The sequence below is a fragment of the Mixophyes fleayi genome, chromosome 1 (genome assembly GCF_038048845.1).
Source record: "Mixophyes fleayi isolate aMixFle1 chromosome 1, aMixFle1.hap1, whole genome shotgun sequence".
Taxonomy (NCBI): domain Eukaryota; kingdom Metazoa; phylum Chordata; class Amphibia; order Anura; family Limnodynastidae; genus Mixophyes; species Mixophyes fleayi.
The window spans coordinates 428696436-428709976 of record NC_134402.1 but is presented as its reverse complement, the minus strand read 5'-3'; the positions used below and the strand labels follow the sequence as shown (position 1 = coordinate 428709976).

General features: G+C 41.8%; 1 protein-coding gene across 3 annotated transcripts in view; it reads right to left on the bottom strand.

Annotated features, from left to right (window-relative positions):
• Window positions 1-960, bottom strand: part of C6 (complement C6) — a 54227-nt gene extending 53267 nt beyond the window's left edge. The window contains exon 1 of one of the 3 annotated variants that reach the window (XM_075184101.1): window positions 869-960. The gene's annotated coding sequence lies outside the window, so the exon portion shown is untranslated. Of the gene's footprint in view, window positions 1-840 lie in introns of all 3 variants that reach the window. The other 2 variants (XM_075184097.1, XM_075184112.1) reach the window with 2 other exon arrangements.
• Between the last annotated feature and the right edge of the window lie 12581 nt (window positions 961-13541).

The window sequence follows — 13541 nt, the reverse complement described above, 5'->3', positions numbered from 1 at the left end:
TGCAGTTGGAAGTTTTGCTTTACTTTTTTAACTACAATAGCAACTTTTCAAACATGGAAATTCCCTTTATTCATCTAGGGCCTGATTCATTAAGTATCTTAACTTGAGAAACTTCTTATTTCAGTCTCCTGGACAAAACCATGTTACAATGCAAGGGGTGCAAATTAGTATTCTGTTTTGCACATAAGTTAAATACTGACTGTTTTTTCATGTAGCACACAAATATCAACTTTAAATTTCACTGTACAAATAAGCTCTCAAGTATCTGTGTGCTACATGAAAAAACAGTCAGTATTTAACTTATGTGCAAAACAAAATACTAATTTGCACCCCCTGCATTGTAACATGGTTTTGTCCAGGAGACTGAACTAGGAAGTTTCTCTAGTTAAGATCCTTAATGAATCAGGCCCCTATACCTTATTTTAAAAAGCAATTCAGTAAAATATTACTATTTATTTATAGAATGCCAGCATATTCTGCAGCACTTTACAGTTGGGAGCAGACTCAGTAATAAAACAAGCCTGGGTAATAACAGACTGACAAAGAGATAATATTCTGTAGTCTTTCCCTATTATACCAGACCACCCACAAATATCCACTTTTACCTGCATCCCCGATCACCAGTATTCATCAGCCCGTCTCTCTATATAACATGAATTGCCCTCATTACAATGCTTAGTCTCGCTGTATGTTTTTACTTGCCCAATGAAATAATCTGGCTAATATATAGAGTAGAGGATCATTTCTTGCGCATAGTTTTTCTTATTCACACTTACGACAGCAAATCCAAATTAATTTGGACAAAAGTAACTATTTTAAAAGAAACCCTATGTAACTAACCTCAGATAAACGTATTAGGAGAACTCACCTTAATGGCTGTGTCTCTTCTTTTGATGTAATCGACTCACTTTACCTAAAAGTCCAGGGTCTGTGTTTACCTTGGTTAATTTTACACCATTCACCACTCCCCTCATCCTTTGAAAAGCAAATAGTGAATTGTGGAAACATTGTTTATTTTTCATTATTCTTTAATGGAACAATGTGTGTGAAATACCTAATCTGGGCTAGTATCTCCTAAAGGGCAGCTGCTGGTATGGAGGGTTATTACTAGAGATGGGCGGGTCCGGTTCTCCGAGAACCGAACCCACCCGAACTTTGGGTATCCGAGTACCGAGCTGAGCAGCTCGGTACTCTCCCGCCCATTCCGAATCCAAATCGAGGCCGAACGTCATTGTGACGTCGTCGGATCTCGGGACTCGGTTCTCGCGATACTTCAACTTTATAAATACACGCCTCCACAGCAATCCATCGCCATTTGACAGAGGGAGAGAGCAGGGTGTAGTCATAGGCTAATTAGAGCAGGGACAGAGAATACCATATTGTTCTTGCAATTGCTCTAACCAAAATCGCTAGTGCAGAGAGGAGGATAGAGGTTTATTATTTTTTCTTCATATTTGGCACTCCCCAGCGCTTTTGGGGTGTCCCCCATAATTGTGCATTAATATTTCTGGCTGTCAAAAGTCATATCTGTCAGCAGTATCTACTCAATAATTTTTAGCACTCCTCAGTGTTTTTGGGGTGTCCTCCCTAATTGTGCATTAATATTTCTGGCTGTCAAAAGTCATATCTGTCAGCAGTATCTACTCAATAATTTTTAGCACTCCTCAGTGTTTTTGGGGTGTCCTCCCTAATTGTGCATTAATATTTCTGGCTGTCAAAAGTCATATCTGTCAGCAGTATCTACTCAATAATTTTTAGCACTCCTCAGTGTTTTTGGGGTGTCCTCCCTAATTGTGCATTAATATTTCTGGCTGTCAAAAGTCATATCTGTCAGCAGTATCTACTCAATAATTTTTAGCACTCCTCAGTGTTTTTGGGGTGTCCTCCCTAATTGTGCATTAATATTTCTGGCTGTCAAAAGACATATCTGTCAGCAGTATCTACTCAATAATTTTTAGCACTCCTCAGTGTTTTTGGGGTGTCCTCCCTAATTGTGCATTAATATTTCTGGCTGTCAAAAGTCATATCTGTCAGCAGTATCTACTCAATAATTTTTAGCACTCCTCAGTGTTTTTGGGGTGTCCTCCCTAATTGTGCATTAATATTTCTGGCTGTCAAAAGTCATATCTGTCAGCAGTATCTACTCAATAATTTTTAGCACTCCTCAGTGTTTTTGGGGTGTCCTCCCTAATTGTGCATTAATATTTCTGGCTGTCAAAAGTCATATCTGTCAGCAGTATCTACTCAATAATTTTTAGCACTCCTCAGTGTTTTTGGGGTGTCCTCCCTAATTGTGCATTAATATTTCTGGCTGTCAAAAGTCATATCTGTCAGCAGTATCTACTCAATAATTTTTAGCACTCCTCAGTGTTTTTGGGGTGTCCTCCCTAATTGTGCATTAATATTTCTGGCTGTCAAAAGTCATATCTGTCAGCAGTATCTACTCAATAATTTTTAGCACTCCTCAGTGTTTTTGGGGTGTCCTCCCTAATTGTGCATTAATATTTCTGGCTGTCAAAAGTCATATCTGTCAGCAGTATCTACTCAATAATTTTTAGCACTCCTCAGTGTTTTTGGGGTGTCCTCCCTAATTGTGCATTAATATTTCTGGCTGTCAAAAGTCATATCTGTCAGCAGTATCTACTCAATAATTTTTAGCACTCCTCAGTGTTTTTGGGGTGTCCTCCCTAATTGTGCATTAATATTTCTGGCTGTCAAAAGTCATATCTGTCAGCAGTATCTACTCAATAATTTTTAGCACTCCTCAGTGTTTTTGGGGTGTCCTCCCTAATTGTGCATTAATATTTCTGGCTGTCAAAAGTCATATCTGTCAGCAGTATCTACTCAATAATTTTTAGCACTCCTCAGTGTTTTTGGGGTGTCCTCCCTAATTGTGCATTAATATTTCTGGCTGTCAAAAGTCATATCTGTCAGCAGTATCTACTCAATAATTTTTAGCACTCCTCAGTGTTTTTGGGGTGTCCTCCCTAATTGTGCATTAATATTTCTGGCTGTCAAAAGTCATATCTGTCAGCAGTATCTACTCAATAATTTTTAGCACTCCTCAGTGTTTTTGGGGTGTCCTCCCTAATTGTGCATTAATATTTCTGGCTGTCAAAAGTCATATCTGTCAGCAGTATCTACTCAATAATTTTTAGCACTCCTCAGTGGTTTGCGCTCAGAATGGATTCAAAGCAGTCCACATATGATCTAAATGAGCAACCAGGTTCTGTCACCAGTCCTGATGTTAGTGTTCCCAGTACGTCATCTGGCCAAGGCGATGTCAAACAACAGAGTGTTTTCAAATTAGTGCAAAAAACAAAAACCAAAAAAAAATTTACTGTATTGAAGCGAAAAAGAAGTGTAACTGAGCAAAAGTTAAGTGACGATAAAAAAAAAATTGCAAGCATGCCATTCTACACACGCAGTGGCAAAGAGAGAATGAGGCCTTCACCTTTGGCTATTAGTGGCAGATCCCAAAAAGTTACCCAGGCTACAATTGGTGCACAACTACTGTTACGCGTCAAAGCTGAGCTGCAAGATACCAGTGAGGCATTACAGGAGAATATTTGCTCTGATTCACAAATGACAACAATCCCTGTGGAGAGTCCATCCAACAGTGGGATGTCTAATCGTGAGCATTCTGCTGATGTGTGCCTTAATAGCCCGAGTGTAGCCGGTGATACCCAAATTGAGGATGCCACTTTGGAATTAGAAGAGGATGAGGGGGAGATTTGTGTAGGCGACGAGGGCGCTAATGAGGATGTTGATGAGGATGAGGTTGTTTGTGTAAGTCCTGCACCAGTGGCAGCAGTTCTGGCACGTGACAAGAAAAAGGCCATTGTCATGCCTGGGCATAAAACAAAAAAATCCACTTCTTATGTGTGGAATTATTTCTACCCAAATCCAGACAACAATTGTATAGCCATTTGTAGTGTATGTGAAGCCACAGTCAGTCGAGGGAGGGACCTTAACCATCTTGGAACCTCGTCTATGTTACGCCATTTAACGAGAGTTCATGGCAAAGTGTTGGGAAAAGCTGAAAGTTCTTCCCAAAAGAATACAAGCACTCCCTCATCAGCTAAGACCCTCCGCTCACCGACATACCGACGGCTACAAAATACACCCACCACACCATCCTCATCAATATCCTCAGTAGCGCTCGGAGTTAGCCCGGCATCCCACTTAAGGCTGGATGACTCCGGCACTATTATTGATTCCCCTGAAGAAAGCGTTAGTCCTGCTGCTGCTGTTGCTGCTGCTGGGGGTGAATCGTCATCCCAGAGGCAGGTGAATAAAATGAGCAGTCCTACATTTCAGCAATTAACTGTGAAACAATCATTTGCGAGGGGAAGCAAATATGACAGCAGTCACCCAGTCGCCAAGCGAATCACAGACGCCATGGCTGCAATGTTAGTGTTAGATCTGCGTCCAATCTCCACAATAAACGCAGCTGGTTTTTCACAGTTAATTGAGGTTTTGTGTCCGCGTTACAGAATTCCATCGCGACACCATTTCTCCCGTAAAGCTATTCCACAACTATACCAAAAAGTGTGTAAAAATGTAGAGATTGCGCTGAAAAATGCCATTCTGCCCACTGTTCACTTAACCACAGATATGTGGACAAGTGGAAGTGGCCAAACCAAAGACTATATGACTGTGACAGCCCACTGGGTTGGTCATTCACCTTCACCAGCAGGAACAGCAGCAGCATGTACACCACTACGTAACATTTGTCACAGGCAGGCCACTCTTTGTATCACCGGCTTCACTAACAGGCATACGGCTGACAATTTGTTACGCAAACTGAGAGATGTGATTGATGCATGGCTTATACCACTCGGACTCTCCCCAGGGTATGTCATTTCAGATAACGCCAACAATATAGTGCGAGCATTACAGCTGGGTGATTTCCAACATATTCCCTGTTTTGCTCACACCATCAACTTGGTGGTGCAGAGCTTCCTACGAAATAACCGTGAGGTGCAGGAGATGCTTTCGGTGGCCCGTAAAATTTCAGGCCATTTCAGGCATTCAGCCACAGCATGTAGGAGATTACAGCAGCTCCAAGAGCAGTTTAACTTGCCCTGCCACCAACTTAAGCAAGAGGTGGTAACTCGGTGGAATTCCACCCTGTACATGCTTCAGAGGATGGAGGAACAGCGCAAAGCCATCCAAGCATATTGCACAAGTCATGACATTGGGAAAGGAGGGGGGATGTATTTCACTCTTGCACAGTGGGGAATCCTTTCAGTGCTGTGCAAGGTGCTGAAACCATTTGAAGTTGTGACATGTGAGGTCAGTGCAGACTCTGCTAGTTTGAGCCAAGTCATTCCTTTAATTAGACTATTGGAAAAGCAGCTTGAGAAAATGAAGGAGGAGCTGAAAGCAAGCAATTCAGCAAAGTATGTTGGCCTTGTCGATCAAGTACTTAATTCGCTTCACAATGATCCTCGAGTTATTAAGATCTTGAACTCGGATCAGTACGTTTTGGCCACTGTGCTTGATCCAAGGTTTAAAACCTACATTGAGTCTTTACTTGTAAATGAGCGAGATGTGAACTTTTGCAAGGAGCTATTGCTCAGCAAGTTGGCCGCTGAACTGGGCCTCGGCTTGACGACGTGTCCTCCTTCACTTTCTCAAGCTTTTGCTCGTAAAAAATTAAATTTCCAAAAAAGAAGCAGGGAAGACACAGGGGGCAGACGAGAACAATTTAACATCTGGGCTGGTTTGAAGGATTTTTCAAAAAAAAGTGTCACTTTGCCCATAAGTCCATCCAATATGAGTATAAACATGCAAAGGATGGTGGAGGATTACTTTCAAGAGGTAGTTGATATGGAAATGTCAGACAGTCCCTTTCCTTACTGGGAAGAAAAGCAGGCCATTTGGAAACCCATGTACAAACTTGCTTTGCAATACCTAAGCTGCCCACCCTCCAGTGTGTACTCTGAACGAGTGTTCAGCACAGCAGGGAACTTAGTCAGTGATCGCCGTAGAAGGTTACTTCCCAAAAATGTGGAGAAAATGATGTTTATAAAAATGAACTACATCTTCCACGAGGAAGGCCTTCACCATCCAAGACATCCAAGCACTGACTGTTCTCTAATGGCGGATTCAAGCGGCGATGAATTGATAGTCTGTGATGATGACGTACACACTGATGAGGGTGAGGATGAAGCTGAAGATGATGCCGATAACATCTTTTTAAAACTTTCTATGTAAGTGTAGGGTGCAATCTACCCCCAAAGAGGAAAGGGACTTGTGGCATTTCCATATCACATACCATCTTGAAAGGCTGCTGTTAGGGCAATTTATCCTTAAGGGTAGGGTGTCATAGACAGAGTGACCCTAAACTGGCTTTGTCCATTTTTCATAATATTGTACAGTCTATAATGGCTGAATTTTTTAGTATTTTATACAAGTGGAGGGGGGCCTAGAGAGACAGAAACCAAACTGTCTTTCTCCATGTCAATTAATATTGTACAGTCTATAATGGCTGAATTTTTTAGTATTTTATACAAGTGGAGGGGGGCCTAGAGAGACAGAAACCAAACTGGCTTTCTCCATGTCAATTAATATTGTACAGTCTATAATGGCTGAATTTTTTGGTATTTTATACAAGTGGAGGGGGGCCTAGAGAGACAGAGTGACCCCAAACTGTCTTTCTCCATGTCAATTAATATTGTACAGTCTATAATGGCTGAATTTTTTAGTATTTTATACAAGTGGAGGGGGGCCTAGAGAGACAGAAACCAAACTGGCTTTCTCCATGTCAATTAATATTGTACAGTCTATAATGGCTGAATTTTTTGGTATTTTATACAAGTGGAGGGGGGCCTTGAGAGACAGAAACCAAACTGGCTTTTTCCATTTCTTTACATATTTAACTATAAGTGTAGGGTGTAATATACATTCAAGACGATGGCTGCATTGCCAATATGCATAGATGGAGAGGAAGACAATCTGTTTTGTGTGTAGAATAGGCCTACCAACGAAGAATTAAACTGTTTTTTTGGATGATTTATTACCTCAACAATTAGATTACTTGTCTCTAAAACAGTTGGAGCACTAAATTGGGTTAATTTAGGCCCAAAAACATGGATTTTCCCAAAAAATAGCAAAACAAAACCAAACAAAACCAAAACCAAAACCAAAACACGCAATGGCGGTTTTGCAAAACCAAAACCAAAACCAAAACACGACGGTAATCCAGATCCAAAACCGAATCCAAAACCAAAACACGGGGGTCAGTGACCATCTCTAGTTATTACTAATAAAAGTACAAACTCACACAGCACAAGTGATCTGTGACAGCCAATAAGATAATTTGGACTACTTTACACTAGGCTAATAAAAGCTGAAGTTTGATTGGTTACTATACATTATAGTACTGGGCAATGTTAGAGAATGGCCCACTTGTGCTCTGGAGACTCCTGGAGACTCCTGAATGTCAAAGAGCTTTTAAGGTGCCACAGTGCTCTGCAACGCCGTACAGTAGGGAAAACAGGACACATATAAAACAAGGACATACAATAAAAGTATGTCCTTGTTTTATGTGTGTCCTGTTTTCCCTACCGTACGTCGCTGCGGAGCACTGTGGCACCTTACAAATCTATGAAAATAATAATTATTTTGAGTCCGGTTATAAAATCAAATGAAACGATACGATGTGCTTTGGTATAATAAAACATGATCATGAGTGCGAAAACACTAACGCAATATTGACTTAATAGACTTTTATTGTGTGACTGGCACGATAATCGGGTGAAAAACCTGTAGTGTGTACCCAGCTTAAGGGAGGAATTCCTACCGTATATTTATAGTAATAGCAACAATTGTACATTAAATATAGTTTTGCTTTAAAACAAGTTTTGTATAGTACTTAAGAATTTAAAGCTCAACTTTTACGAACACTTTCATTAAAATGTAATAAAAAAATAATATAGACCCACATTCCCCACATTGTGTATGGCCTGGTTATATACAGTTGGGAAGATACGTGGTTCCCAAATCACTCAGACACGGTATTAGAGGAAAATCGAAGGATGATTTATTCTGCAGAACAGGATTAAATACAGCACGGCCCCGTAACAATAGCAGGTCCAACAAGTGAGGAAATCAGTTCAAATAAATCCAGTGAGATATGTTCCACAGCGCATTTCTGGCAGAGCATCACCTCTTGGCCAAAAGTTAGTCACACATGTCCAGCTCCCAGGGTAGCCTCTTCTATCACCTCCTAATCCCACCTTGGGAACTGCCTGCCATGGGCAGTTGTAAAAGGTCTCGATTGGTGGGCCTCTCACACTATCCAGCCCCTCCCCTCCCTCCCCGGTGTCCTCCTTCAGGTGACCTTTGCTGGGTCAGGCTCCTGACTGGCTGTAGAGCTCACTAGTGGACAATAGGGAGCAAACAGAAATAACAATGGTAGCTTAATTCACTAAACTCCTGAGTGTTCCCTGTGGAGGTGAAATTTAACCCCTGAAGTACTTTTCCGAGGAGATGTTATAGTTACATCACTGATACTTCCTGATAGCAACATGGCTAAAAAGTGCAGTTCAGGTATGGGTTAGGTTAAGGGGTTGTAACACCATACACCTTGCCCGTTGCTTTACAACAGTCATGGCCAAACGTTTTGAGAATGACACACATATTATTTTTCACAAAGTCTGCTTCCTCAGTTTTTATGATGGCAATTTGCATATACTCCAGAATGTCATGAAGAGTGATCAAATGAACTGCAAATAATTTCAAAGTCCCTCTTTGCCAAGGCAATCAACTTTATCCCAAAAACAACATTTCCACTGTATTTCAGCCCTGCCACAAAAGGACCAGCTGTCAGTGATTCTCTCGTTAAAAGAGTTGAGTGTGTTAATGAGGACAAGGCTGGAGATCATTCTGTCATGCTGATTGAGTTAGAATAACAGACTGGAAGCTTTAAAAGGAGGGTGGTGCATGAAATCATTGTACTTCCTCTGTTAATCATTGCTATCTGCAAGGAAACACATGTCATCATTGCTTTGCAGAAAAAGGGCTTCACAGGCGAGGATATTGCTGCCAGTAAGATTGCACCTAAATCAACCATTTATCAGATCATCAAGAACTTCAAGGAGAGAGGTTCAATAGGTGTAAAGAAGGCTTCAGGGTGCTCAAGAACGTCCAGCAAGCGCCAAGACCGTCTCCTTAAGTTGATTCAGCTGCGGGATTGGGGCACCAACAGTCAGAGTTGCTCAGGAATGGCAGTAGGCAGGTGTGAGTGCATCTGTACGCACAGTGAGGTAAAGACTTTTGGAGGATGGCCTGGTGTCAAGAAGGCCAGCAAAGAAGCCACTTTTCTCCAGGAAAAACATCAGAGATAGACTGATATTCTGCAAAAGGTACAGGGATTAGACTGCTGAGGACTGGGGTAAAGTAATTTTCTTTCAGATTGTTTGGGGCATCTGGAAAAACGCTTGTCTGGAGAAGGAAAGGTGAGCGCTACCATCAATCCTGTGTCATGCCAACAGTAAAGCATCCTGAGACCATTTATGTGTGGGGTTGCTTCTTAGCCAAGGGAGTGGGCTCACTCACAATTTTGCTTAAGAACACAGCCAGAGAATAAAGAAGTGTACCAAAGCATCCTCCGAGAGCAACTTGTCCCAACCATTCAAGAACAGTTTGGTGACGAACAATGCCTTTTCCAGCATGATGGAGCACCTTGCCATAAGGCAAAAGTGATAACTAAGTGGCTTGGGAATCGAAATTTTGGGTGCATGGCAAGGGAACTCCCCAGACCTTAATCCCATTGAGAATTTGTAGTCAATTCTCAAGAGGCGGGTGGACAAACAAAACCCACAAGTTCTGACAAACTCCAAGTATTGATTAATCAAGAATGGGCGGCCATCAATCAGTATGTGGCCCAGAAGTTAATTGACAGCATGCCAGGGCGAATTGCAGAGGTCTTCAAAAAGAAGGGTCAACACTGCAAATATTGACTCTTTTATGCATAAACTTAATGTAATTGTCAATAAAAGCCTTTGACACTTATGAAATACTTGTAATTTTACTTCAGTATAACATAGCAACATCTGACAAAAAGGTCTAAAAACACTGAAGCAGCAAACTTTGGGAAAACCAATACTTGTCATTCTCAAGACTTTTGGCCATGACTATATATCACTGACTAAATCCCATAGCAAAAACAAATATTTATTTTCCCCTTATCTCCAGTGTTTGCTTCATTTGACCTAAATTTACACTCAGCTGAATTCCTGTGTAGTGTCTGGTTACTGATTTACAGTATTTCACAGCAGTTCCAGTAATTGTGGGGAAATAGTGGGAATCAATCCAAATATTATCAGACATTTCCTTCATTTCAGAACAAATCACAACCTAGTTCTGAACCTCAGCTTAATGAGGCCCTCATTGCATAATATGTGAGATGTACAGCAATTGGCTGAACTCTGTATAGCACTGGTTTTGCTGTTTTTCATTTTGCTGAACTTTATATGAACATTTAAAACAAGGGAAAAGTTCCACACAAGTTATTTTGCAATGTTATGAAACATTTTAAAGAAAAAGTTCTAATTTACATTTTACCAGTTAACATTTTTGCCTTATCATCACCTCTCTCACCTAGACTCCCTATTCCTTCCAGAATACGCTGGTTTTGTTACTACTGACTGCAAATTAAGGGACTCGTGAGTTGGACGCCAGTCCAACTTATCACCGCATAGAGCACTTTTGGCCAGGGATCCATCTCACTTTGCACTCCGGCTGAGACGGATCTCTCCCTTGCACCCCACTGCGCTTCGAGAGGTGGATCGGGGAAAGTGAACGAGCCTAGCAATCTAAAGGCGTGTTCACGCTCTTTATATGCTATGCTGAGTTGAAAGCAGCGGCAGATAGGTCTCTAGGAGACGTATCTTTTGCAGGTGCTTTTTGCTGGGACAGAAAACCTTGCAGTATTAAAAAAGGAAGTAAAAAAAACAGACATTTAAAAAAAAGGTGTGCACCCCCTCCCAAACAGCTTAACCAAGTCTAGTGCTTTTTGGGGGAGAGGAGCACAATTTTTTTTTGCATTAATATATTTATTCATTAATCTGCTTTACATGGCTGCGGTGATTGATACATTTAAGTTGATCATGCATACCGGCCGGGCCGCTCTGTCTGACAGCTGTTTGGGCCGGCCGCCCCCCCCCCTGTTAATACAATATTTAGTAAATATTACCGGCGGCCGCATCACAAGACACGTGAGGCGGCTACGTCAGCACACAGGCGGCCGCATCACATAACACGTGATGCGGCCGCGTCATCAATGACGCGGCCACATCGCGTGTCATGTAATGCGGCCGCCTGTGCACCCCCCGGGCTGAACTTTGCCAGCCCGCGCCTGATACCGGCCCATAAGGCAGATGAAGAGGTGTGTTTGTGAAATTTGCATAGTATTCTAAGTGCAGTAGTCGAAGTCTAAAGATTGGAATCCTGTGTCAATTACGGCTAGAGATGGGCGGGTCCGGTTCCCCGAGAACCGAACCCACCCGAACTTTGGGTATCCGAGTACTGAGCTGAGCAGCTCGGTACTCTCCCGCCCGTTCCGAATCCAAATCGAGGCCGAACGTCATCGTGACGACGTCGGATCTCGTGGCTCGGTTCTCGCGATACTTCAACATTATAAATACACGCCTCCACAGCAATCCATCGCCATTTGACAGAGGGAGAGAGCAGGGTGTAGTCACAGGCAGATTAGAGCAGGAACAGAGAATACAATATTCTTATTCCAATTGCTGTAACAAAAATCGCTAGAGAAGAGAGGAGGATAGAGGTTTATTTTATTTTTGTAATATTTGGCACTCCCCAGTGCTTTGGGGGTGTCCCCCATAACTGTGCATAAATATTTCTGTCTGTCAAAAGTCATATTTGTCAGCAGTATCTACCAAATAATTTTTAGCACTCCCCAGTGCTTTTGGGGTGTCCTCCCTAATTGTGCATAAATATTTCTGGCTGTCAAAGTCATATCTGTCAGCAGTATCTACCAATTAATTTTTAGCACTCCCCAGTGCTTTTGGGGTGTCCTCCCTAATTGTGCATAAATATTTATTGGCTGTCAAAAGTCATATCTGTCAGCAGTATCTACCAACTAATTGTTAGCACTCCTCAGTGCTTTTGGGGTGTCCCCCATAATTGTGCATAAATATTTCTGGCTGTCAAAAGTCATATCTGTCAGCAGTATCTACCAAATAATTGTTAGTACTCCTCAGTGCTTTTGGGGTGTCCTCCCTAATTGTGCATAAATATTTCTGGCTGTCAAAAGTCATACCTGTCAGCAGTATCTACCAAATAATTTTTAGCACTCCTCAATGCTTTTGGGGTGTCCTCCCTAATTGTGCATAAATATTTCTGGCTGTCAAAAGTCATATCTGTCAGCAGTACCTACCAAATAATTGTTAGAACTCCTCAGTGCTTTAGGGGTGTCCTCCCTAATTGTGCATAAATATTTCTGGCTGTCAAAAATCATATCTGTCAGCAGTATCTACCAAATAATTATTAGCACTCCCCAGTGCTTTTGGGGTGTCCTCCCTAATTGTGCATAAATATTTCTGGCTGTCAAAAGTCATATCTGTCAGCAGTATCTACCAACTAATTGTTAGCACTCCTCAGTGCTTTTGGGGTGTCCCCCATAATTGTGCATAAATATTTCTGGCTGTCAAAAGTCATATCTGTCAGCAGTATCTACCAAATAATTTTTAGCACTCCTCGGTGCTTTTGGGGTGTCCCCGATAATTGTGCATAAATATTTCTGGCTGTCAAAAGTCATATCTGTCAGCAGTATCTACCAAATAATTTTTAGCACTCCCCAGTGCTTTGCGCTCAGAATAGATTCAAAGCAGTCCACATATGATCAGAATGAGCAACCAGGTTCTGTCACCAGTCCTGATGTTAGTGTTCCCAGTACGTCATCTGGCCAAGGCGATGTCAAACTACAGAGTGTTTCCAAATTAGTGCAAAAAACAAAAACCCCAAAGAAATATACTGTATTAAAGTGAAAAAGAAGTGTAACTGAGCAAAAGTTAAGTGACGATAAAAAAAAAATTGCAAGCATGCCATTCTACACACGCAGTGGCAAAGAGAGAATGAGGCCTTCACCTTTGGCTATTAGTGGCAGATCCCAAAAAGTTACCCAGCCTACAATTGGTGCACAACTACTGTTACGTGTCAAAGCTGAGCTGCAAGATAACAGTAAGGCATTAGAGGAGAATGTTTGCTCTGATTCACAAATGACAACAATCCCTGTGGAGAGTCCATCCAACAGTGGGATGTCTAATTGTGAGCATTCTGCTGATGTATAGCCCGATTAATAGCCCGAGTGTAGCCGGTGATACCCAAACTGAGGATGCCACTTTGGAATTAGAAGAGGATGAGGGGGAGATTTGTGTAGGCGACGAGAGCGCTAATGAAGATGTTGATGAGGATGAGGTTGTTTGTGTAAGTCCTGCACCAGTGGCAGCAGTTCTGGCACGTGACAAGAAAAAGGCCATTGTCATGCCTGGGCATAAAACAAAAAA